Here is a 22990-nt window from a genome sequence, read left to right as displayed (position 1 = left end):
TCAGGACTGAGTGAGTTTTGGATTTTTTAAAATTTAATGAAAACATTTTATTTTGGTTTTTTTTAATTTTTTTTTTTTTTTTTTTAAGAATAAGGTGTATTGTGGATAAAGAAGTTACTGAAGAAATTCTCCTAATATTGTCCACTTGGTTGGAAGAAGTTTGCGCAGGCATTCAGTAATGCATTAACCATCCACAGGAAGATATAATGAAAAGTCTTCATAAATTACTGAGTAGTTCTGTTGAAGATCAGAAAGTTTCTTCAGCTTCTTTTCACAAATATGAGCTTACCTGTGTGACCCTGCAAAGTCTTTTCACCATTACTGCAATCTGTCAGTGTGTGTAGTGACAGGGCTGGTAAGAAGATAAAAGCTTGGGTTGCAGTTTCCTACTTTTTTTTTGATGTGTTTAATACATGTATTAAAAAACAATCAGGTAACTTAGAAGTTTAAGTGTCAAGTTGGTCATAACTGTGAAGCTGCTTACACTTGGCTCTCTTAAAACTAGATCCGACTTACTTTGGTATTCTTAAAAGATCTGTTTGAAATCTGGCACCTGAAAATATAAGAAAATATCTAACATAACATTAAGACACGCTGTAATTCAGAACGGTGTCCTTCTCTAGGCTTCAAAAGGCAGGTCAAACCTCTCTTTCATCTAAAATTTTAATTGCAAGCTGTTTTAAATAAACTTCCTGGACACAGAAGATACTGGAACTTTGATGTATTTTGATGTATGCACCACGGGATAATTGTACTATTTCTGAATGCTATTTGGTTGTATTATCCATGACAAGTATGCTGTTTCCCTTGTCTCTGTTTATAATCTTAGCAGTGTGTTTTTATCATAGAAAGAAGATATGCTTTTCTCTTAGTATAAGCAAGAAAACCCAAGAAAAATAATCCAAATTTGACATGGATCCCCTTAGAACTTGAGGAAATATTATGCATGCCCTCTTAATGAGGGGTAAAAAATGACATTTATTTTGCTTAGGAAAAAAATGTGGAATATTAGATCTCATTTTGGAAATCTAGGCCTTGGGCTGTCATGCCTAGGAGGGTGCGAATTTTGTGTTGTGTGTAGAACTGGACACCACTTTGAATTAATTCTTGACTGGCTGAGCGTGTTCTGTCCACTTTCTAAACCATAGCAGAAATCTATTTCAGTTTGGTGTCAAGCAGGGTCTATTTGAATGAGCAGATTTTAAAAGAGAGAGAGAAAAAAATTAAACATATTAAATGACAGAGTAGCAAAATCATTTGCTGGAAATGAATGAGTGCCCATCTTAGAAAGAATGAAGGAAACTTCCAAACCAATGAAACTAAGATATTTTTATTTAAAATCTAGCATATATGTAAGAGCTTAATTGACATGCCTTGTTCTTTACTCTGAGAATCTCTTCTGAAATTATTGTGTTACTCCTGTCAAGGTACTAGTTCCCTCCAGACAGAGGACCATATGACTTGCACAACAAACACTATGCATTGCCCGATAGACGCTTCATGGAGAAGTGCAACATGTTAATGTCATCCTTTCCTGCCTACAGGCCTTAAAACTTATTTAGAGGAGAAAGCCCAGCTGCTTTCTTTCCCAAAGAGCATCAGTGTTTTTATTACTGGTGACGTGACTCAGCTCTAATACCAGTGACCTAGATCCTTGCCATAATGGGCGTTATCTCAATAGTCATAGCGCAGTCATTTGAATGCTTCAGTTTTGCACAAGTGAGACCAAATACAGAGAGATTATACAATAGCAAGCAGATCCCTAATAGTCAGAACTGCTGTGCTCTATTGACATACGGCTTGCGAGAGACAGTTTAAATATTATCAGTGGCTTTTCAAGTTTTGAGTAGATAGGGCATAATGTAAGTGGTAGCGATGAGATAGTGAAGTTACGGATTTCGCAATTGCTTAGCTTAAATGAGACTATTTCCAGCAGCAATTGACATTTATTATAATAAGAAAAAAGACAGGTAGAACATGACAGACAGACTGCCTGGTCATCTTTTGGCAGAAGGATGGCATTTTGATCCATTCCTTGTTGACTGGCATAATACACTTTTACTCACCTGCTGATTGCTGCTTACAGTACTGACTTGATCTCAAGCTTATTTTGACAGAAAAATGTGTCTGTTTTGACAAAAGTGCACTTTCACAAGGCATTTGTGGCCAACACAATACTTGTAGGAGTGTGAAGATTGCCAGATGACTTCAGGTGTAGCCAGCAAACACTGACCAGCATGTTGTCCCTCAGTGAGCTATTCAGCTTCCTAAAGTTACACATGCACCAGAAAAACTTTGATGGCTCAGGGATTAAATTACTTTCATTTCTTTCTTTCACCCTCTCTTTCTTCCCTTTTCCTCTCCACCCTCCATCTGGCCTTCCAAGGAATGTATATTGACTTTTTGCCCTAGATTGTCACTGAGACAATGATAAACAGACTTTCTGTGTGGCATTGTTTTGTAAAGGCCAGATTTTTTATATCCTTTTTCTAAGTGCTCTCAGGTTTTGATCATTTAGGTTAAATACTTTCAGAGATAGCATCTCAATGTTTTAAGGTGCTTGAATAGTTGCACTAATTTAAGATTTTATAAATAATTACTATATTGCATAAAAAAATGCCTACCTTTTGACTGAGTTAGGACTGCATCTAAAGGACTGAAAATAGATCCATCAGTGCCTAAGGGCTTTAAGTTGAGTCTTTACATGAATTCATGGATGAGTTTACTTGGAAAACATTGGCCGGCACTGGAAAACAGAACCTGGACAAAATTAACAGCAAATCCTCTCAGCAAAGTAGATCTGTTGACTGTCAGCTGCCCTAGATTTTAAGAGTGCAAAACCGCTCAGACTGTTGCTGAGCATCAGTGGCTCAGAGAGTTGGGGAAATTAGCCTCTGGTTGTGAGCATAATTGGATTCCATTTGGAGAACTTTCAAAGTTTTAATATTTTAAATATTTGAGTGAAGGAAAAGTGGTTTGTTTTCATTGCTGTGTCTGTAGGGCTGGAGGGTATTTTCGTTTTCTGGTTTTAATGCCTAATTCTCCTCAGAAGATCTTAGCATACATGCTGCTTTATAAAGGCCACCTTTTGTTGTCCTTAGTGAAGCACCTACCTCCATCCCCCCTTTTCCTTGTTGGAACACCCTGTAAGTTGGACAATAGAAGCTGGTACAGTGAGAGCAGTGACTCCAAATGCAGAAACAGATATCACCTCCAAACCTCCCAAAAGCACATGTCCTACTTCAGCAGCCCTCCTTTTTATCATAGTAAAGTTTCAGTAAGGCTTGAGAGTATTGGAAAAATAAAACCAGGATTATTAAAAAAAAAAAGCCATAAAAAACTCCCACTACTTCCTTTTGAGGTTAATATTTCCTGCATGTCTGTAGAGGGCTTGTATTTGTGGCAGTAAGTCTATTTTAATCTCAGATATAGGGCAAAAAAAAAGTTTTATTTTTTGTTTTTAACCTAAAGTGAGTTAATGAGAGATCTCGCTTTCTTACAGACCCCAAACCAATACAGATAATAATTCTCATCCTCTTTGATTACTATTTCCATTACTTCATGAATACCTGGTAATGATCCTTCAATCCTACATTTGCATGGACCACTACCCATTCCCCATACACTCCAAAAGATGTCCATCAGGACAAACATATTAATTAGGCAGAATTGTGTAAGCTTTTTTTCCAGAACCACTAGGGCCAGTTAGTCATAAGATATTATATGACAAAATTTTCTAAGTTAAAAAGCATATCCTCAATCATTCTTTCTCAGAAAAAGAGAGGCTTTAAATACAAAGAGGAATTAGATTTCCTGAGATCCAGAACCAAAACATTCCATTTAGAAGTAACACAGATTCCTGCAATTAATAATCTAACTGAAAAGGCTTATATACATGTGGATGTGCATGTATGTGTATGCATCTTTATCTGTCCCTGCATTTCCTAGAAGCTGGTTTAGGAGTTCAGACTGGAACAAATCTGGCTGTTAGAGCTCCTCTGTTTTGTGAGGCATTGAAAGGCCACAAATGCTAATCAACATAGGTAAAACAAATCAACACTTCATTGATCACAAAAGAATTCAGATTTGATGTGACATGTAGGGGTAGAAGAGCTGCATCCATTTAGGTGTCAGTGAGGCTATAAAGTCCAGAGCACAAATGTACTGCAAGGGAGAAGGAACGAAAAACCACTTGTGTGCATAACATTCAAAAGGACAAGTGAGGGATCCAGAAGGAAATATGAAGAAGAGAACCATGGAAAATGTTTACGGCCCTGAAAAAGGATTAAAATGTATGTTCAGAATAATGCATTTTCCTAGTTACACAATACAAACAGCACGGGAATTTTGAAAATTGGTTCCTAGGTATGTGGAAACTATTCCTGATTACGTTAACTCATGCTATGTGGCTTAAATGAGGCTGTGATAGAAATGCAGCCTGTGTCAGAGGAGAGCATTTAATTATGTAAATCTGATTAAAAGCTACTGCATTGCAACAATGAAAATAACTAAAACATCAGTTAAAAAAAAAAAGAATAATTTTTAAGTGCTGAAGATGTCAGGGTTAATTATTTGATTTTAAGGTTGAATTCCAAGTGCACTCCATCATTCATATTTCCTTTTTATGGAGAGTTTGTTGAAAAAAATCAGAGAGGGGAGGAAATATAAGGGGGTAAAATTGGTGTTTCTAGAAGATCCCATAAAATTGTGCACTTTTTTTCTACTTGAAATTGATCTGCCTTGACATACAAGAGGTATTAAATTTTATTTCTGGACTTCTCACTCTACACTTCCAGTATAAAATTTTACATTCAGTATTCTCTCCAGACCTACATAAATGCATTTCTCTTTACCCATCACCGTACATAGAACAATGAACGATGATTAGACTGACAGAGCATCACTGTTTGCTCAGCAACAACGCCCATCCACCCCAAACCCTTTCTTTACTTTGTATCATCTTCCCTCTTGAACACGGTAATACCCTTTTCTAAAAACAAGTAAGTTCTGTGATCACTTTTGAGTAGAGATTTGCTTCAATTTAGTATTTTGATTTGAAATTAAAGGATGTTTCTTCAGTCAAATTTCTTTTTCTTTGGGAGAATAGGTGAAGATTCCTCTGATCAAAGTTTGTGAGGCAGACTGACTTCATGATGAAGCTGCTGATCTTGGAGAAAAAGTGCCTGCTGGCAGAAATGGACCTAAGCAATTCTTTCAACAGTCTACAGGCACCTTAACTTCTGTAGATAAAACCAAGCTTTTCCAATGTTACTAGATGTAAGAGAAATGAGGTGATCTCATTTATTTTCAGTCAAATGAATGAACTGTGCTCTTACGCATATCTCAGTATGCTGGTTTTAGCCAAGATTTCACTCATATAAGTAGAAACCTAAAGAGGAATTTGGGCTATTTGTGACATTGAGCCAAATTCCTTTCTGACTGTCCTCTGGAATAATTTTTGCTGCTTTTGCACCTCGTTCCCCATTCCTGATTGCTATCAGGTAGACAATTCCTCCTTTTTTTTTTTTCTTCAGACCCTTTAATTTTTACCAACACAAATTCAAGCCCTTTTTAGCAGATATTTTTTCTGATTTTTCCAGCCAAAGAAGGATCTAAAGCAAACAAAAAAAGAAATCATTGACACAGAACAAGTTCTGGCAATTTTATAAAACCAATGTATAAGATTTTAAAGTAAGAATATCCAGGTTTGTACAGAACAGGCCCACAGTAATGTTCAGTGTGATGGTTGCATTCACTATGCACTCCAGAATGTTCAACACCTCATACCTACAGAGGACCTGAGAATAAGAGAGCTGCCTGTCTCTAATGGCCTCTTCCTGATCATGTCCCACTTGCCATTTTTAGAAACATGACAATGGACCAGATATTTGTTTAGAGCAGACCAATGCTTCAGATCCTGTGTAAAGCTTTCCTTCTCCCCTCAAGGTCCAAACTTGCCTGCACTGCGTTGCCAGTGTCCAGTTTATGCTGGAAGTTTTTTATGGCAGAGGTAATACCTTCTTTTTCATATCTACCTTGCATGTAAAGTTGAGGTCATAGATAAACATGACACCAGATACAATGAAAAGAACAGTTCTGGGATCGTGTAAGTGAGAAGCAGGATGCATTCTCTGACATTTGTTTGTGGTTTACATCATCTGTGTTTACATCATCTATTTGTAGGGATTTCCAATTTTTCTCAAGGTAGACTGAAATGGAAGATCTTTTTGTGACAGTCTGAGATGCTTTTCTTATGTAGATGACTTTTTCAAGTCTAATGTTTAATTCTGGATTGGGAAGTGGTTTCTGCAGCTTAGAAAAAACCAAGTGAAACTTGGGTAATTTTTTTGCCTTTAACATATGCTGACATGGATATGTGCAGGTCAGTGTCTCAAAAATAGAGAGGAAATAAAGGATCTATCATCAACAAACTCAAGGACTGCAGCCTGGAAAATTCTTATTTTTAATGTGTTCTGTTGATAATGGAATGTCTTACCAGTAGAGAGCAAAAGCAAAATGATGAACACCTGTTTTACTGGAATAGTTTTAAATAAAAAAATCTAGTATTAAGTTGTCTAAATATTAATTATTGTATGTTTGCACAGATATTAAGGTATGCATGCATTTCAGGAGGACCACTCATGGACGTTATCTGAAGGGCTGACAGGCTAATATTGCAGAGTGACTGAACTGAGAATGGTTTTATTGTAGTTGTTGAAGTTCAGTGTACAGAACTGGCTTTGGGTCCAGGCAGAGGACAGGTGGAAGACAACTTGGTAAACTGCACGTTAGACAACTGATATATAAAGGATATGCAGGAGGGCAATCATGCTGAAACTGCTGAAATTAGCCTTCAGACAGGGACTCCTTAAATGCCAGGGGAAGTTTCGAACATGGGTGTTACTGGTATTAATATAGTATGTTCTACTGTCTTGAGCTTATGATGGCAGTGCCTTACCTGTGAGATGTGGAAAATGACTCCACCACCCATGTGCTTGTAGCACAGTGACTTGCAACACGCCAAGCTGCCACTCTTTTGTAAGTGAGAAGTATCATTAAATGTGGTGAGCCAGTTTTCCTCCTATAGGTTCTTGGAGTAGCAGCTACAAATTCTGTTCTTGTGTAGTGTGGGTGTGCAAAGGGGAGTGACACTCTTTAACAACAAATGTACCTACGCTCACCAAGGGCTGTATAAAGATTTGGTTTTTTTGACTTAGAAGTCATTTGCAGAACTTCAACCTGGATTACTTGAAATAATAGAGCTGTCACCAATGAAATATTTTGTAAAAGCAAGTGCAAATTGCACCCTTTTCAAGAGCCTGCTGGGTAATAGCAGAAACAGAACAATAGAAATGAGGCAGACCAGTGAGAGGAAGCAAACATAAATCTAAGATGCTGAATTCTAGTGAGACAAGAGTAGCTTGCAGAGTAGATCTTAATTTATCTCCTGTCTCCTTCCCCCAGTTTTTGCTTTATTCTATAGGGAATCCCATTACTGATTTAGATCAATAGCAGGCTTCCCAAGGTATTTGTGCTCCTGTGTAACATCTTTGTTGGCAACAGGGACGGTAGGATTGAGTGTACCCTCTGCAAGTGTGCTGATGACAGCAAGCTGTTGATATTCTGCGGGAAAGGGATGCCATCCAGAGGGACCTTGGCAGGCTTTTAAGAGGTGGGTCTTTGCAAACCTCAGGAAGTTCAACAAGGCCAAAGAATAGCTCTCAAAGTGTTTGCAAGGTCCTTTGGTCGGAGCAATCCCAAGTACAAGTACAGGCTGGGGGGAGAACAGATTGAGAGCATCTGTGAGGAGGACTTCGGGGTGTTGGTCGATGAGAAGTTCAAGATGACCTGAGCTTCCAGCTCAGAAAACCAAGCCTGTCCTGAGCTGCACCAAAAGCAGTGTAGCCAGCAGATCTAGAGAGGTGATCCTCCCACAATACTCTGCTCTTGTGGACCCTACCCGGAGTGCTGTGTTCATCTCTTTGGCCTCCAAAAAACCAGTTGGAGTGAGTCCAGAGGAGAGCCACAAGGATAATTGGAGGTCTGGAGTACCTCTCCTAGAAGACGGGCTGAGAAAGTTGGGGATCTTCAGCCTGGAGAAGGCTCCAGGGAGACCTTATAGCAGCTTCCTAGTACCTAAAATGGGCCTACAAGAAAGTTGGAGGGGGACTTTTTACAAGAGCATGTAATGACAGGAAATGGAAATGAAGGAATAGCTCTCAAACTGTTCACAAGCTTTAGAAAAACTGTATAAGATTTCGCATATGGCTCAAGGAATTATTAATAGGTTTTCAGGCAATGTTATGATTCATAATTCCACTGTTGGAATGTCTAAGTTTGATTTTTGCTGCTTAGAATTATTTTGAAACAAGGGTGCTGTTAGGAACACCTCTTGTACAAGAGTCCTGAAGAAGGATGAATTTTATCCATTCTGAATGTCACAGAAAATCAGTTTCCGTCTTTTTCTGCCCTCAAAAATTCCTGGCTTCCTGGTAACTCTTAGGCTTATCCTTTTAATCACTTCACAGCATGTAGAGATGATGGGTATGGGTCTAGAATATTTCCCCGGCCCATAGGCATTTTCACAGTGCAGCTGTTGATCATGTGAACATATTCATGTTTCCTTCACAGCTGACACCCTGCAAATGTCTGGCATGCCTGGAAATGGCAAAAGCGTTCAGAGCAAAAGGAGCTTTCTTCTTACAGGGATGGCATGTCAGTTTTCTGGAGGGTTAGGGAATTTGAAGTGAAAATAAGGATTTCTTCAATTACATTAAGACAATACAGTCTATCAATGAATAAAAAGTGTTTTGTGCTAAAGTATGGGTCTAGGAATACAGACAACAGAAAACCAAGTAACTTTATTTTTATTCCCTTAGAAGTAAAGGATTTCAGAGCAATAAAGTTAAATGTTTCACAGATTTAAGATTTTTAGCTTGTCTCACCTCACTTTTTTTTTTTGTAAGAGATGCCTCTTTAAAACTCTGCCTCTTTTGCTGTGAAGTTTAATAAATTTTTGACAGCTGTCAGAGTAGGGATGTGCTGAGAATGCTGCCTATCACACTGACCAACTGTGTCACTGCTTCTTTGTTCTTCCATCTGTCTTTTTCTGTTTGTCATTTTTTGTCCCACTCTCTTACTACAAGTGCCTTTCAGACAAGTAGCATTTTTGCAAGGTGTTTCGTACAACATCTACACAATTGCTCCTGATGCATGTCATCCCCCTGTGTTTTTTCTATGTATTCAATTCTCTTTTCTAGCTAAAAAAATCCTACAAGGTAAAATTAGATCAACCCCCTGCAAAACCAAATATATGAAATCTCATATGAATGCAATTATAATTTTGACAAGAGTCTAAAATGTTTAAAGCAGAATCTCTGAGGCATTAACTTCTGTCAGTGCTTGCTTCTTCACTAAAGCAGAGCTCATGCCTTTATGCAAGGATTGAACAATCCAGTCAACTAATTAAGTATGCCTTCTGTCACTTTTTTGAACCCTTTCATTTGAGGGTGCATGAATGTTTCCCTCTGTAACCTAGTGAACCTAATATAAGACAGTGAATTGTCATTTGAGCTAATCTAACCATATTATTTTCTCTGTTTAAGGAAACAGGGCTACAAGGACACATTTATTGCATATCAAATTATTCAGGTCTTTTGTCTGCAGCGAAGCTCATTTTAACAAAAATCTGATAAAGGAATAAATATGTAATGATGAGTAAAATAATGCATACTGGATAGAGATGACATATCTAATTCTGATGTTAATGGACTTAGTATCAGAAGACAGACAGTTATGCTTCTGTAATCTGCATTACATAAATCACCTGAAAGGATATGTTAGGCTTATATACCAGCAGAGTGGACAACTGTGTTCGAAGTTAAACCTTAGAACACATATCTGTTCCCACAATCTTCCTATCATTTCGTAGTACATGATCCACAACCACCACTGAACTAGTGATCTTTCTCCATTTTTTTCCAACACGAAGGATCCAGTCTACTGTTGGATTTCTGCTTGCCCACTGCCTTGCTGAAGCCCACCCTTTTTGGTACTCTTCGCACCAGTTCTCTCTGGCTGCTCCAGGGGGTGAGATAACTGACTGCTTTGTGATTGCAGCCTATACCTACTTGAATTGCGAAGATGTGCCATCCTTCCTACCACTGCTCTGTGGATGTATTCTTATCCTGTTCTAATGAGGCTTTTAAAGATGAGATGAGCCTTAATATCTGGGAATAGTGTTTTCTAGAGTCGTGTAAGGCACATAAGTACATGGACAAATGGATTGCCTCTACAGTGGATGTCTTGTTTTTAGAGCTATTGTCTTGGAAATAATCCTTGATATTTCAAGCAGTATTTCCCCATTTCCTAGATATATTCTATTTGTCAGACACAACCCAGCTTCAAAATGGCCAGTTTCTAATCACTGTGGTGTGCTGTAGGACCCTAAATATGTAGGGAAATGGATTTTCACCATTTGAAAAAGTTTGTATTTTGCTAAAATATTTTTTAAAACCCAAACCAAACCCACAAGCAAAGAACCCAAACCCTACCACTCCCAGCTCCCACCAACTTTCAGTATGAGAAACAAAGCACAATTCTTCTCTTAAACTATGGCACAGTTCTTATCTTAAACTATGGGAGAATTTACATTTGTTTCTTGCACGTTGCAGTTTTAGAAAGGGAGAGAAGGGATGGTAGAGAAGTGTCAGTCTCTGAATAAAAATTCCTCTTTCATATATAAAAATTCATTGAGAATGAAACAGATAAATTTTACGAAGTCACTGTGAAGCAGAAAGAACAACTGCAAAGTAGCTGTGTAGAACATTAGTAGTGATTGTTTTGTTTCATTTTGATTAAAAATTTTTTAAACAAACAGCATGATGAGAGTACATAAAAAAAATATTTTACTGCAAATACTAACATGTTGGGACTGATCTATCTGTTGCTTGGCAGAGGGTAAAAACCCAAACGTATAATTTGGTATTTCAGTGCGAAATACCTTCATACCGGGACAATACCTTATATATTTTTATAAGAAAATATGTTAATTATTTAAGAAAATATATATTTATGCCTTCATATATATATATTTAAGGCATGAGATCTCGTCTCACATAAACTCTTGTTTGTATGTCCAATCCCATCTTTCTTAAATCATGCCATAGCTTTGAGGGAAAAACTGTATACAACGGAGAGTTTGGAGGTTTGAATAAGTCAGCAGTAATAAGACAGTTTAATATTGTGCATTAATGAACTAGAATGAAAATAAATGTCAGCTGAATAATGAAATATATATACAAATAAAAAATAATAATAGAAAGCAAACATCAGTAATTTGTACCCACACATCAATGCATGAAAGCGAATGAAGCAGAGAGGACAGCAATGCCCACAATGATATCCAGCAAAGAGTTACTGCTTCACACCACATTCTGAGAAGTCATTAGATAACATTGTGATTCAGTATCTTAGTCATTCCTTTCTGTACATTACCATAGCATGATCTGCTAAGCTTTAAAAGCAGTTCTTTTGTGTTTCTTTTTGTTCACTTCTTGTTATGTGTTCTATTTTGTATCAACGAGGATAGAACATTTCATACAGATTCATCTGGGGAAGGGCTGTTTTTCTTTAAGGGAATGGTCAGGTTGTCCAGGATTTTTGTGTTCACAGAAACAGGACTTCTCAGCTTGTGTCTGCATGAGATGAACTACACTGTGCATCTTTGTCTTCACCTTCACATGGGGTTGTTACCTTCACCTCTCTCTGTCACTAGCTTCCAGGCACATGTTGTCTCCTATCCACATACATTCTATCATGTCTCATTCTTTGAATAAAACCCATGTTTGGAAGATGGGAAGTGAAGGCCAGGACTGAATTCTGTAGATACATATAGAGGAGGCACTCTTCATGCTCTTTATGCAGATTTACCCCTTCCTGCATTCAAATGGTTGTAGGAAGCAGCTGCCTTGATTTCTTCCATTTGTGCAAGGCTGTACCACATTCAGCTCCAACTTTATAGGAGCAGATTCTATCTCCTGCAGCAGGTGTAGCATGGATTCAGAAACAGGACCATGCAGTAGCTTGGATGGACTGCGGTTGGGTACTCCAAAATTAGTAACACTGTAAGAGATGGAACTTTGCCTCCAAATTTTCTGTTTTCCCTCTGGATTTACTGTGGTAAGAACTGCTGCTCTCTGGAAGAATTTGAATTAATCTCAGGGCATGGTGCTTTTCTTTAGGTGTCCTCTGTTTGGAAAAGGCCACTAAACCCTTCTAATGAAATAAGTGCATATCAGTATTTTCACACAAATACATTTCCAGAAGAGGTGTGTTTGCCATTCTACTGCTTAAGAAACCTCTTCAGTATCTATTAGCAAGTGTATAGACAGATTTAGAGTCAAGAACTGAATTTTCACAATTCGAACCTGGAGTTTCTTGATTAAAATGTATTTCAGTATAAAAGAAATCTGCAGTGACTGACCCAAAATGACTGCGTTTTTGAAAGCTTGATTTGCGTATCACCTAAACTTGCTTTTGTCTTTGCTTGCTTTTATGTGAGAGAATGGTTATCTTTGCACTATGGTTGCATAATTCCTTTATAGACTGCTCTTCTGTGACAAGTTAATATCGCTGCCACCAGCCCAACGGAGTGGCACAAGTTGAATCCCATGCTAATGTCTGGTGGGTATCAAGCCGGAGGACAATCGCAGTGCAGAACCTCATATAAGTTGTGCATCCAGTCCTAGGATCCATATACATCAGATTTCTTTGTAACTTTGCTTTGAAACTTCAAGGGAGCTACACAATATTTGGGTTATCTGTAGAATACATTGAGAGACAGAATATTAAATATTCTGAGGGAAGAATGCTGATCCCCCCTTTACTCTGTTCTACACTGGCAAAGTACTTTCTTCCCATGAATCATCTACTCTGTTTTACACCAATTTTCACTTAGCAGTCTATGGCCTGACCTCTGCTACTGAAACCTGTGACACAGTTAGCTGGTACAAGGCAATTTGGGATGCAAAGAACAAAACTTTCCTGCCTTCTGTGTTCAAGTAAGTCTGGTCACTGCCACTGCCAATAATGTTCTCCTATGTATTTTTTATACACATGAACATCATGCACTTGTATTGGCATTCCTTGGGAATTAAAATATGACATTGATTGTTTATGCCATATTACATTAGCCATCCCACTGGGGTCAACAGGTGTATTCACACAAGGAAGGAATCCAGGTCTGAGCCTTTGATTCCTGTAGCATTCTTCTTTTAACCAAACCAAAATATTACTCTGTGCTTAGATTATGTTCAGTTGCAGCTGAGAGATGATCGTTTGTCTTTCAGATTCCATTCACATGACTCTTTTTTCATAACTGATATACGTTAATTTATGCTACATGCTCTCAGGACTATGTCATCTGAGAAGTAATATTTAGATAGCCAAATATCTGACACAAAAAGCATATGACTATCACACACACACATTTAAAAGTCCAAGAAATCACATCTCCCAGTTGCTCATATCTTTCACTGTTTGTGTTGGTTTACTTTCAGTAAATACAACTGCAGATCTTTGGCCTGTGTCACATGTCAACTAAGGATAAGAACCCTCAATACAGGAACTCAGTTTTCAAATGTAAATGAGGCAAATACCTGAATCTCAACAGTTTCCTTATATATCTTTGAACTACCAGATTATGCAGGTGTATCATCTGTATTATGAGGGGTAACTTGTACATACAAGAACCCATTTATGTCAATTAAACTATTTGTGTATGGAAGCTAAAATAAGTTTAGGGCATGCACTTTGGCATGTAGACACTTTGCCAGAGTAATTGATGGAGTGAATTGTGAATACCTCATCTAAGGACATTAAAATACAGAACTGCTAAAAGTCACTAAAGCAAAGGATTTTATATTGTTTTAAACTTTAAATATTTTGCTAGATTCTGACTATTTTATTCTGTGTGCTGTCTTGCTTAAACCCAATATAATAGAAAAACTAGATTTTTATAATTTTTTTATTACATTACAAATGCTGGGAAAATTGTAATGAGCTAGAGTTTAGATTTTGAAGCATTTAACTACTCCATTTCCATCTGAATTAACATATAATGCCATCTTTAATTCTGTATTTATCACAGGAAATTTTTTGCTTGAAAGATATACTTCTGGGAATATATTAATTGTCCTGTGCCATAATATCACTTCTGAAAGGATTAAGTCCTTAAATATTAGAGTTCAGTAGGACTGTTCTTAATCTTTGCTGTAATAATAAATACTGAATGTCAGACCTTTTCAAAGATCCAAATTGGAAACGTCGTTTATCTCACTAAAATGAAGGGAAGCTCCACATGTGTACATATGAAAGTAGGGAATTGTTATCCCAAATATAGCTTGCAAAGATAATTGGAAAGGATTAATTTACTTCATGTGGCTTTCAGGGATGTGAATAGTCTGCTGTGTTCCCAGGAAACAAAGAATTTGGAAGTCTTTTGCTGGTGCATAATTGTCTTCAAAGTTTGCATTCTCAGGTATTTTTAGGTGTACCTGTCCTTGAAAAGGTGATTCAACCCCAAACCTCAGGTTTTCCCTGTCGGAAGCTTCTTCATATTGCTCCAGACTCCTAACATGAAATTTTGAGTATTAGAATATTTTGTCACCTCGTTTATAATATTCGTGGAATAGAATTTCTTTCAATAAGTTACACATGCGTATATCTGTACATGTATAAATATTGATACATACCAAGTTTTGGAAGACTCTGTCAATAGAATTAGGCCATGTTATATTTGTGTTCTAGCAGGTACAGTTTGAGTCTCAGACAGAGAGGCTTTTATCAGTCCTGTGTGGGAAGCTGGTTAATCAAGCTTCTGTACTTTTCATCTGCACCCACAGTTTTACCTGAGTTGCATTTCCCTTGCTTAGATTCCTCCTACTTATGTAAAGCCTCCGGCTCAGCAGTCTGACATTGACCTCTTTGTTCATGGCCATTTACTTTCCGCTGCATAGTAGTTCCGTAGAGGTACTGTGCAAGCAATTCCCTTTCCAGCATATTGCCAGCTGGAAAGAGCTGACATGAACCTTCTAGGAAAGTTGTGATATGGTGTAATATCCACATTCACCTGCAGCCATCAATTTTAAGGCGTTATCTCTGAAAAGCAGAGGGGATTGAGTGGATGTGCTGTAAAGGAATCAATGGAATATCCACTTTAATGCTCTCCTGAGAATGAAGGCATGGTCTGCAGAAATCCATTCCGGCAAATGTGCTAATGCCATGGTGTTTGTGTCCTGGACCTCCTGTGAGGTGAGACCCTGCAGGGTCTCTGTGGTCTGCTGTTGAGTCCCCTCTCAACAAAGAGGTTCTCTAGAAACAAAATCTCCAGGACCTGTATATAGACATGTAGCTTCAGGGAGCAAATGGAGTCCCAGAATTCCATTTGGAAACTGTTCATCTCTAGGGTTGCAAGAATATCCAGTGGTGTGGGAACATCTACTGGTCTGGTTAATACCAAAGTACCAGCATTCAACTTTTACAGATGCAGATCAGATCTGCATTTCTCCCTTCATTATCTCTGCATGGGAATTTGCTTGAATGTAGAGAGTAGGTTGCTTATCAGCTGATATGGTGGGACAAGGAGTCAGCCTCAGCTGCAGACTCAAGAAACCATGAAATAGATGAGTTTCATATATGATTTTGTGAGGCAGTATAAAAAAAATTGTCAGCTACACAAGAGTGGCTATAGGGCTGTGAAAGAAAGTCTTTCCACCTATGAACACCTATAAAACATCAGTAGGTGATTTAAAATATTTTTCAGTGTGAAAATATAATTTGGATAGTATACGAATTAATTTAATTACTTAAATATTATTTATTAAATGCTGTCATGTATGATATTTACTCTGGTTTAGTTGTGCAGATTTCGTAATCAATGGATTGGTGTATTGTAGAGCCCTATCTTAATCTGAAAGCTCAAGAATTAAAACATTGTATCTTTTCACTCATTGAACACAGGAGGTTGTTAGGCAGCCAATTTTGAGGAAACGCAGGTAACTTTGTTTGGAAAATCTTAGGTGATGCAAGGCCTACACTCATTCACAAAAAAATGGCTTCACAGTGGATGAGAAGTGCCTCAAATCCTCAGAAATCAAATCACCAAGTGCTAGTTGTATGCCAGGCCTGTGTTTTACTGTGCCATCAGCAAGCCACACTCTCTATTCTGTGGAAAACTGACTGCTGCCTCTTGTTCACTGTAGAGGCTGCACCTGTTCCTTCGCTCCTGTGGCCGCTCCTGATCTCCTCCTCCTGAGTGCCACTCTACAAGGCTGGACACTACACCACCATGTTTGTTGTCAATGCGCATGACTAAAGTGGCATTTTCATATTCGAGTGCAGTCGAGGCCCCTTAAAGCAGAGGGTTGCAAGTGTGAGAGAGAGATATGTTATTCCCTAATGGCTTATTACCATTCCATTTGCAATTCAGATCAGCTCTAAATTGACTGAAATTTTTAAACACATAGCAGGCAGTTTAAACTAATGATTGTCTGGAGGTTCACATCTGACACGAGCTAAGCTTCTGCTCAAAACAAATTGCAAATAATTCCTTCCTTAGAGTCAAAATGTCACTTTTTTACACGGTGCATTGTTGCCAGATTTTGTCAGTTTTGTGAAAAGAAAAGCCACACCGAACCCCACAAAAAAACTGCTGAATGTTCTGAATTAGACAGCCGTGTGGCACTGGGGTTGCCTTATTTACAGTAATGTATATGTGTGCGTGGATCCCTGTAGCCTGATGGAAAATCCTTCCAGCTCCAGCTCCCAATACCCTCAGCCTGCACCACATGCCCCCAGGGCCTGAGCTTTCAAACAACCCTTGCAGGGAGTGGGATGCCTTGGCCACCAGCATCTCTGTACCTATAGCTGCCAGGGTGAATGACCGACTCCGCTTCATCCCAGGCATTCTGCCTTGGCTGCCTCCCTGTTGTCAGCTTGCCTAGGCCCAACAGCCACGGTCCTGGAAGTAGGGGTGCCATGGGTGGCTGTGGTGTATCACAGCGATGATGAACACTGCACAGACTGGGCGCTGTGTACCCTGATGGACAGTGCTGAGCCTTCTGCACTTCCGTGAAAAATGCCAGGTGCTGGCACAGAGCTGCTTTCTTCAGTCCCTGGAGATGTAGTAAAATGGGCTTAATCCTTCGTTTCCATTTTTCAGTACCTTGCAATGGCTGCTTAAAGCAGTATTTCAGAGTTGGAGTTTAATTCCATCAAGATTTCAAAGTCCATAGGTTTGATGATGATAAAAAGGGAAGCTCTTTAAAAATAGCCAGTGGGGTGGAAATGGTGTGTTCAGTTTGTGATTGAAATTGAGTTTCCCTTGAAAGAAATAACCCATCTGAAGGGACTTGCTGGAGAAATTTAAATAACTTGCAACCCCATATAACTAAATGCACATAGGGAAGTATCTGCTAATTTCTGAAGAGAAAGAGCTTATCTAGAGAGAAAACTAAAATCCATTTTTCTTTGATGGAATCCTTGTATATTTCTGCTTTGTAGATGCTATCAAAGGGATAAGGTTTGGGACAGTCTTTTTCACCCACAGTGTTACTGGATCTGTTACGTTTGTTGGATGTTACTTGAATGCCTGTATTACTTAGCTGAATTGTGGCTAGTTTCGGACTCCAGGAAAAGGTTTGTTTTTCAAAAATTATGACAATGAACCCTCTTATATTCATCACAGTTGTTGTTCACTTGCTGTTTATGTTTTCATCTTGAACTGTGTATTGATATACTTTGTACAATATTGCATGTCGCAAAAGCTTTTGCATAGTACATGGTCATGCTTAATGTTTTCTCAATCTCTTTTCCCATTGAGAAATACTCCTTGAACTGTTGTTAAAATGGTGTTTTGATGGAAATTTTCTCATGAGAGAAAGTATGGTGAAATGACATGCTTCTTATGCACTAAAATTGTAATTTCACTGAAAATTTTCATTTTCTTGCTGAAAAATGTAAATCCAGAATGGATTTCAATCTATGCATGGTAAGAAATCCTGAAACATCATTTGATTGTCTTGATTAAGAATGTCTCTGTGAGGAAGTAAAAGTTGAAACCAAATCAAAGGACTTTTCTTTGCTAAAAGTCAACTTTCCTACTACATGTTCATTACATGTAAAAAATTGCATTTCGGGGTTTTTTTTTTTGAAGGAGAGGGTAAACATAAAAAAACGCATTTCTTCAGATTTTCTTAACTTTGTGATCTTTTTGGGAATATCTACCTGCTTGAAACTAGCTCTAGGAAAGAGGTGCATATGTGTTACATTTTCCTTATGCCTTCAATATGTACAGTTGAAATGTGATATACTTTGCAGTTAACAAAAACCAGCAACAACAAAGAAGAGGATCAGCTTACGGATTATGTATATGGATTAGTATAAAATAAGTTTCTGCTTTCAAAATAACCTTATAAGTGCCACCTCCTTCCACTATATAAATCTATTTTGTTGGAGAGTAAATTTAAATTCAGTTTGCCCAGCTGCAATTAAGTATATATAATAGAAGTATTGCTGATTGATTTTAGGGTTAGAACTCAAACAAAACTATCTTTCATCTCTGAGGCATTAAAAACCATTTTTCATCTTTTGATTTGCTGGAGGGAAGGAATGCCATCCAGAAGGACCTTGATAGGCTTGCAGAGTGAGCCTATGCAAACCTCAGGAAGTTCAACAAGTCCAAGTGCAAAGTCCTGCTCCTGGGTCATGGCAATCCCCAGCATCAATTCAGCCTGAGGTAAGAATGGATTTAGGACAGCCCTGTATAGAAGGACTTGGGGATACTGGCGGTTAAAAAATTGAGTATGAGCTGGCAATGTGCACTTATAACATAGGAAGTCAATCACACTCTGCATCAAAGGAAGTTTGGCCATCAGGTTGAGAGAGGCGATTCTGTCCACTCTACTCTGTTCCAGATGCCACCTGGATGACTGTGTCCAGTTTTTGGGTGCCCAGTACAACTACTGTTAGAGCAGATCCAAAAGAGGGTCACAAAAATTATCTGATGGCTGGAACACCTCTCCTGTGAAGAAAGGCTGGGAAAGGTGGGGCAGAAGGTTTCAGGGAGAAGGTATTGTCACCTTTCCATATATAAACAGGATGTCTTGTCCTGTAGTGACAACAGTTTTAGACTGAAAGAGGGTAGATTTAGATTGGATAAAAGGAGTAAATTTCTTAAAAATGGGGTGGTGGGATGCTGAAATGTTGCTCAGAGAAGTTCTGGATGCTCCATTATCACAAGCGTTCAAGGTCAGGTTGAATGGGGCATTGAGCAACCTGATCTAGAGAATGTCCCAGTCCATCGCAGGGGGGTTTGACAAGATGATCTTTAAGGTCCCTTCCAACCCAGACCATTTAGCAATTCTATGATTCAGTGCATGCTTTGGAGGTGTTTCTTTACCACTTCTCTAAAACCTGTAGTATGGGTAAAAGACAGTAACACTACCATTCTACAGCTTTGCTCTGCTCTTTGCCCCTAGATAGATTTATGCCATGACAATAAAATATATATTACCCTTAATTTACACCAAGACAGGATTCAAAATCCATTTGATAAAAAGGCTATACCAGTTATGGCATGGCTTGATATCAGGGTGATGTGCACAGTATAAATAATTGCATAGGAAATTTTTTTCCCTCACAGCAGTGATGTAGCTTTTTTTTTTTCCTGAGTTATGACACGCACAAGGAGGATTGTGTAGCAGACCAAAAAGATCTTGTGAAGCAATCCTACTATCTAACACTGTATTAAAAGCTTCAACACTTGTTTTGGTGTTAGTTTCTTTGTCTTATATTCATCTAAACATTACTTTCACTTAGATGGAATCTCAAGTGAAAATAAAAATAAATGGGTATCCTAACCTTCTTGAAAACCATTTCTGATGCTTTTGCTTTACCTTTTTCATGGTGCCATACATGAAAAGCTTGTCTCTCAATAAACTCAGTCTGTGCATTGCACTTTCTTCCATCTCATGGCCCTTGAGAGACTATGAGAGTATTTTCTAACACCATGAAGTATTTTCTAGTACGAGATGATAAAGAACAGAATCCTTTATATTTTCTCACTTTGATGTGACAGGGACACAGAGAACAAATTCCTTGCAAATAACACAAAAAACACTTTAAAGAAATGCTGATCTGCTTATTACATTAGCATTGACATGAGGACCCATGGTCTCTATTGCATGGGCCTCATGAAGATACCATGCAAATCCAATCAATTCAAGTATCTTTTGTCATATTAAGTTACAGTACATATGCTGTAGATCCAGGATGTTGAAACATCCAAAAGACTCTGAGGCTTTAGTTAGGCTTGGATAATCATCAAAAGCTTGGAAAGTTTTTTGCTCTATATGAACTATTTTTATCCATGAAATCAGGCTGGAAATCTCCCAAGACTGGGTCCTGGGGAAGATTATTGTTATTTCAATCATCTGGCTAAAGAAAGAGCCTATTGTCATGTGTGATTATTGGCCTAATCCTGCAAACCATGCACAATGTTTTCAAACATGAAGTCAGTAAAGGTAAGCACAATAATATCTATATATATTTCAGGAGCTATTTCTACCTTAGCAAAGGAGTGAAAACAATGGCAGAGAGACAAGTTAATGTTATGTACCACACTTTTGTCTTCTTTGAATTATAAATAAACAGAGCAGGACCTTGTTGGGAAGGGCTCCTTTTTTCTTCTGTCTTAATGTACAGTAACAGTGACTTGGTTGATGAGTGTTGGTCTAGTAATTCTGATAATACTGTTAAATATATAGTATTCTTATTTGACACTGAAAGCTGAAGGGCGGTAGTCATCTTGATAGAGAAAAATACTCCATTAGTGAATGGGAATATTTTTAGAGTTAGTAATTTAGTGCACAAATCAATTCCTATTCACTGAGTGCACATGCGTGTTATCTATTCAATATTTGCAAAATCCTTTGCAACATGTGGTATATGGTACAAATGGTATGAGCTTTATGGCTTCTTTGATATGCTGGAGTGAGTGCTCTTAGCATTTTTGATGACTCACACTGTCACTTGTGAATTAATAAGTGATCTGAACTCTTCAGTGTAATGAACCCTATCATTTATTAAAAAGGGAAAACTGTTCCCCTAATTAGTGTGGTGATGTTTGATAAGAAAATTCTGTTTTTGAAGGACTACTATTATTAAATATTGTCGGTAAATACTGTTCATTTTTATGTTTGGCAAAGCACTTTCTGGTAGCTGACTTGATGAAATTTAGCAAAGCATTTGTTGTAAAAGTGTTCTTTAACAAATTTTGTCTACTCTCTATGTTATCGTTTTTTTAAAAATGAAAATATTGAGAATATCAAAAATATAGGAATTTGCAGTAAAGGGTTCATCCAAGGCATGTCTTCCCAAACCCAAGAATGTTAACATGGGATTTAAGTGGGTGATTAAAAGGGCATAAAAAACCATTAGTGACAATGTAAGCAACATGGCTTTTTACTTTCCTCAATGCACATTAAAATTGTAAATTGGAAGGTGGGCTCTGTATCCTTCAAAATGGCCTTGCATTTTTTGTATGTTCCAAAAGTCAGATGGGAGAAGTCTCTGAATTCTTACTTTTTTTCTCCAAAAATAAGGACAGTTTGTACTGCTTTCACTGTATGGAAAAAAAGATATATTTCAGAGGACATTAGGCACCATTGCTTGTCTGTTTTCATTTACTCCCCACAGTTGAATAGAGGAATGGAAATGAAAAATCACTATGAAAAAATGTAATTAAAAAAAACTATTTAGTTGTGGGGGGATATATCTAAATACAGCCTTAAAATCCCAATAATAATAGATACTGTTAAAATGCTATCTGGTAGTCATTGAGTTCTTTAGGAAAAAAAGTTGGAAAACCATGGCTGACACTCTTACTGTTTTCTGAGACTGATGTTGAATTTAGCTTCATTCCTTAAGATGGATATGAACATGAAGAACTTCAAAAAGGTATCATTATGTTTTAAAACTGTTGTTTTAAAACGTTTTTTAGCACTTAATATAAATCTGTGTGTAGTCAATCTTAAATTGCAATTGAATTGAACACCAAGGCTCAACATCAGTCTTCAAGATGTAGCAAAGTAATTTGCAGGCACAAGTCATTAAGGGCTTGAGACAGAAATAGTCATATATGTTAATAGCTTTACAGATCAGCAAACCCAGTAGTTTCAGTGGGAATGTGTATGCCTGTGGTGTTATTCCCATGCATGGTTGTACTACTAGATTTCTTTAGTGTATGGATATATACATAAGTATGATTACTGAGTTTACATTTCTGACATAATTTGTTGCCGTATACATTTCATTAATAATAAGCAGACTCTATTTAAAATGTAGCCCCCAGAGAATTTCTGTTGTTCAGAAATTAAATTTAGAAGATATGTGTGGTGTCTACACTGTGTATCCCTTTTTATTAGAATTGTGCATTGTCTTTGAAATAATATTGTAAAGGTCAACTCTATTGTACAGATGAATTGTCAAGTTATAGTTAAAACACTGGAGGCTTTTCGTAGGATCTCAAATAAAAAAGAGGAATAGAAAGGATGATAGAAAGATTATCACATTATTAGTTAAGCAGCTGATTCCAAATGATATATACTGTCAATAAAATCTTCCCTTATTGTCTTTAAAATCATCCTCAAAATTATTTCTTTTTGCTCCAGTGGCTACCTATCATCCTGGAGTCTAGAAACAAGTCTTGAATAACAAGTCGATTTCTGTTTTGTGTATCTCTGCTCCTCTGTTGTGTTCAGTGATAAATGCTCTCAGTAATAAGTTGGCTTAAACTTCATACCATTTAGATTCCATGTCACAAAGTGTTTTCTTAAATTTAGTGCCATCTATGGAACCTTGAATATAATTTTAAAAGGGAACAGAACCTATATTTCAGCTAAGGAGCCTATATTTCAGCTAAGTGGACCTT

At 37.6% G+C, this 22990-nt stretch overlaps 1 protein-coding gene across 10 annotated transcripts in view; it reads left to right on the top strand.

Moving 5' to 3' along the window:
* The window catches only part of LOC109145069, a 301323-nt gene that overhangs the window by 266107 nt on the left and 12226 nt on the right, over nt 1-22990 (top strand). For all 10 annotated transcript variants that reach the window (XR_005601585.1, XR_005601582.1, XR_005601579.1 and 7 more), the window contains one exon: nt 89-18796. The gene's annotated coding sequence lies outside the window, so the exon portion shown is untranslated. The remainder of the gene's footprint in view (nt 1-88; nt 18797-22990) is intronic.

This window comes from Corvus cornix, chromosome 2 (assembly GCF_000738735.6).
Source record: "Corvus cornix cornix isolate S_Up_H32 chromosome 2, ASM73873v5, whole genome shotgun sequence".
Lineage (NCBI taxonomy): Eukaryota > Metazoa > Chordata > Aves > Passeriformes > Corvidae > Corvus > Corvus cornix.
Note: the sequence above shows the minus strand (reverse complement) of the source record. Positions and strands in the feature narration are given on the sequence as shown.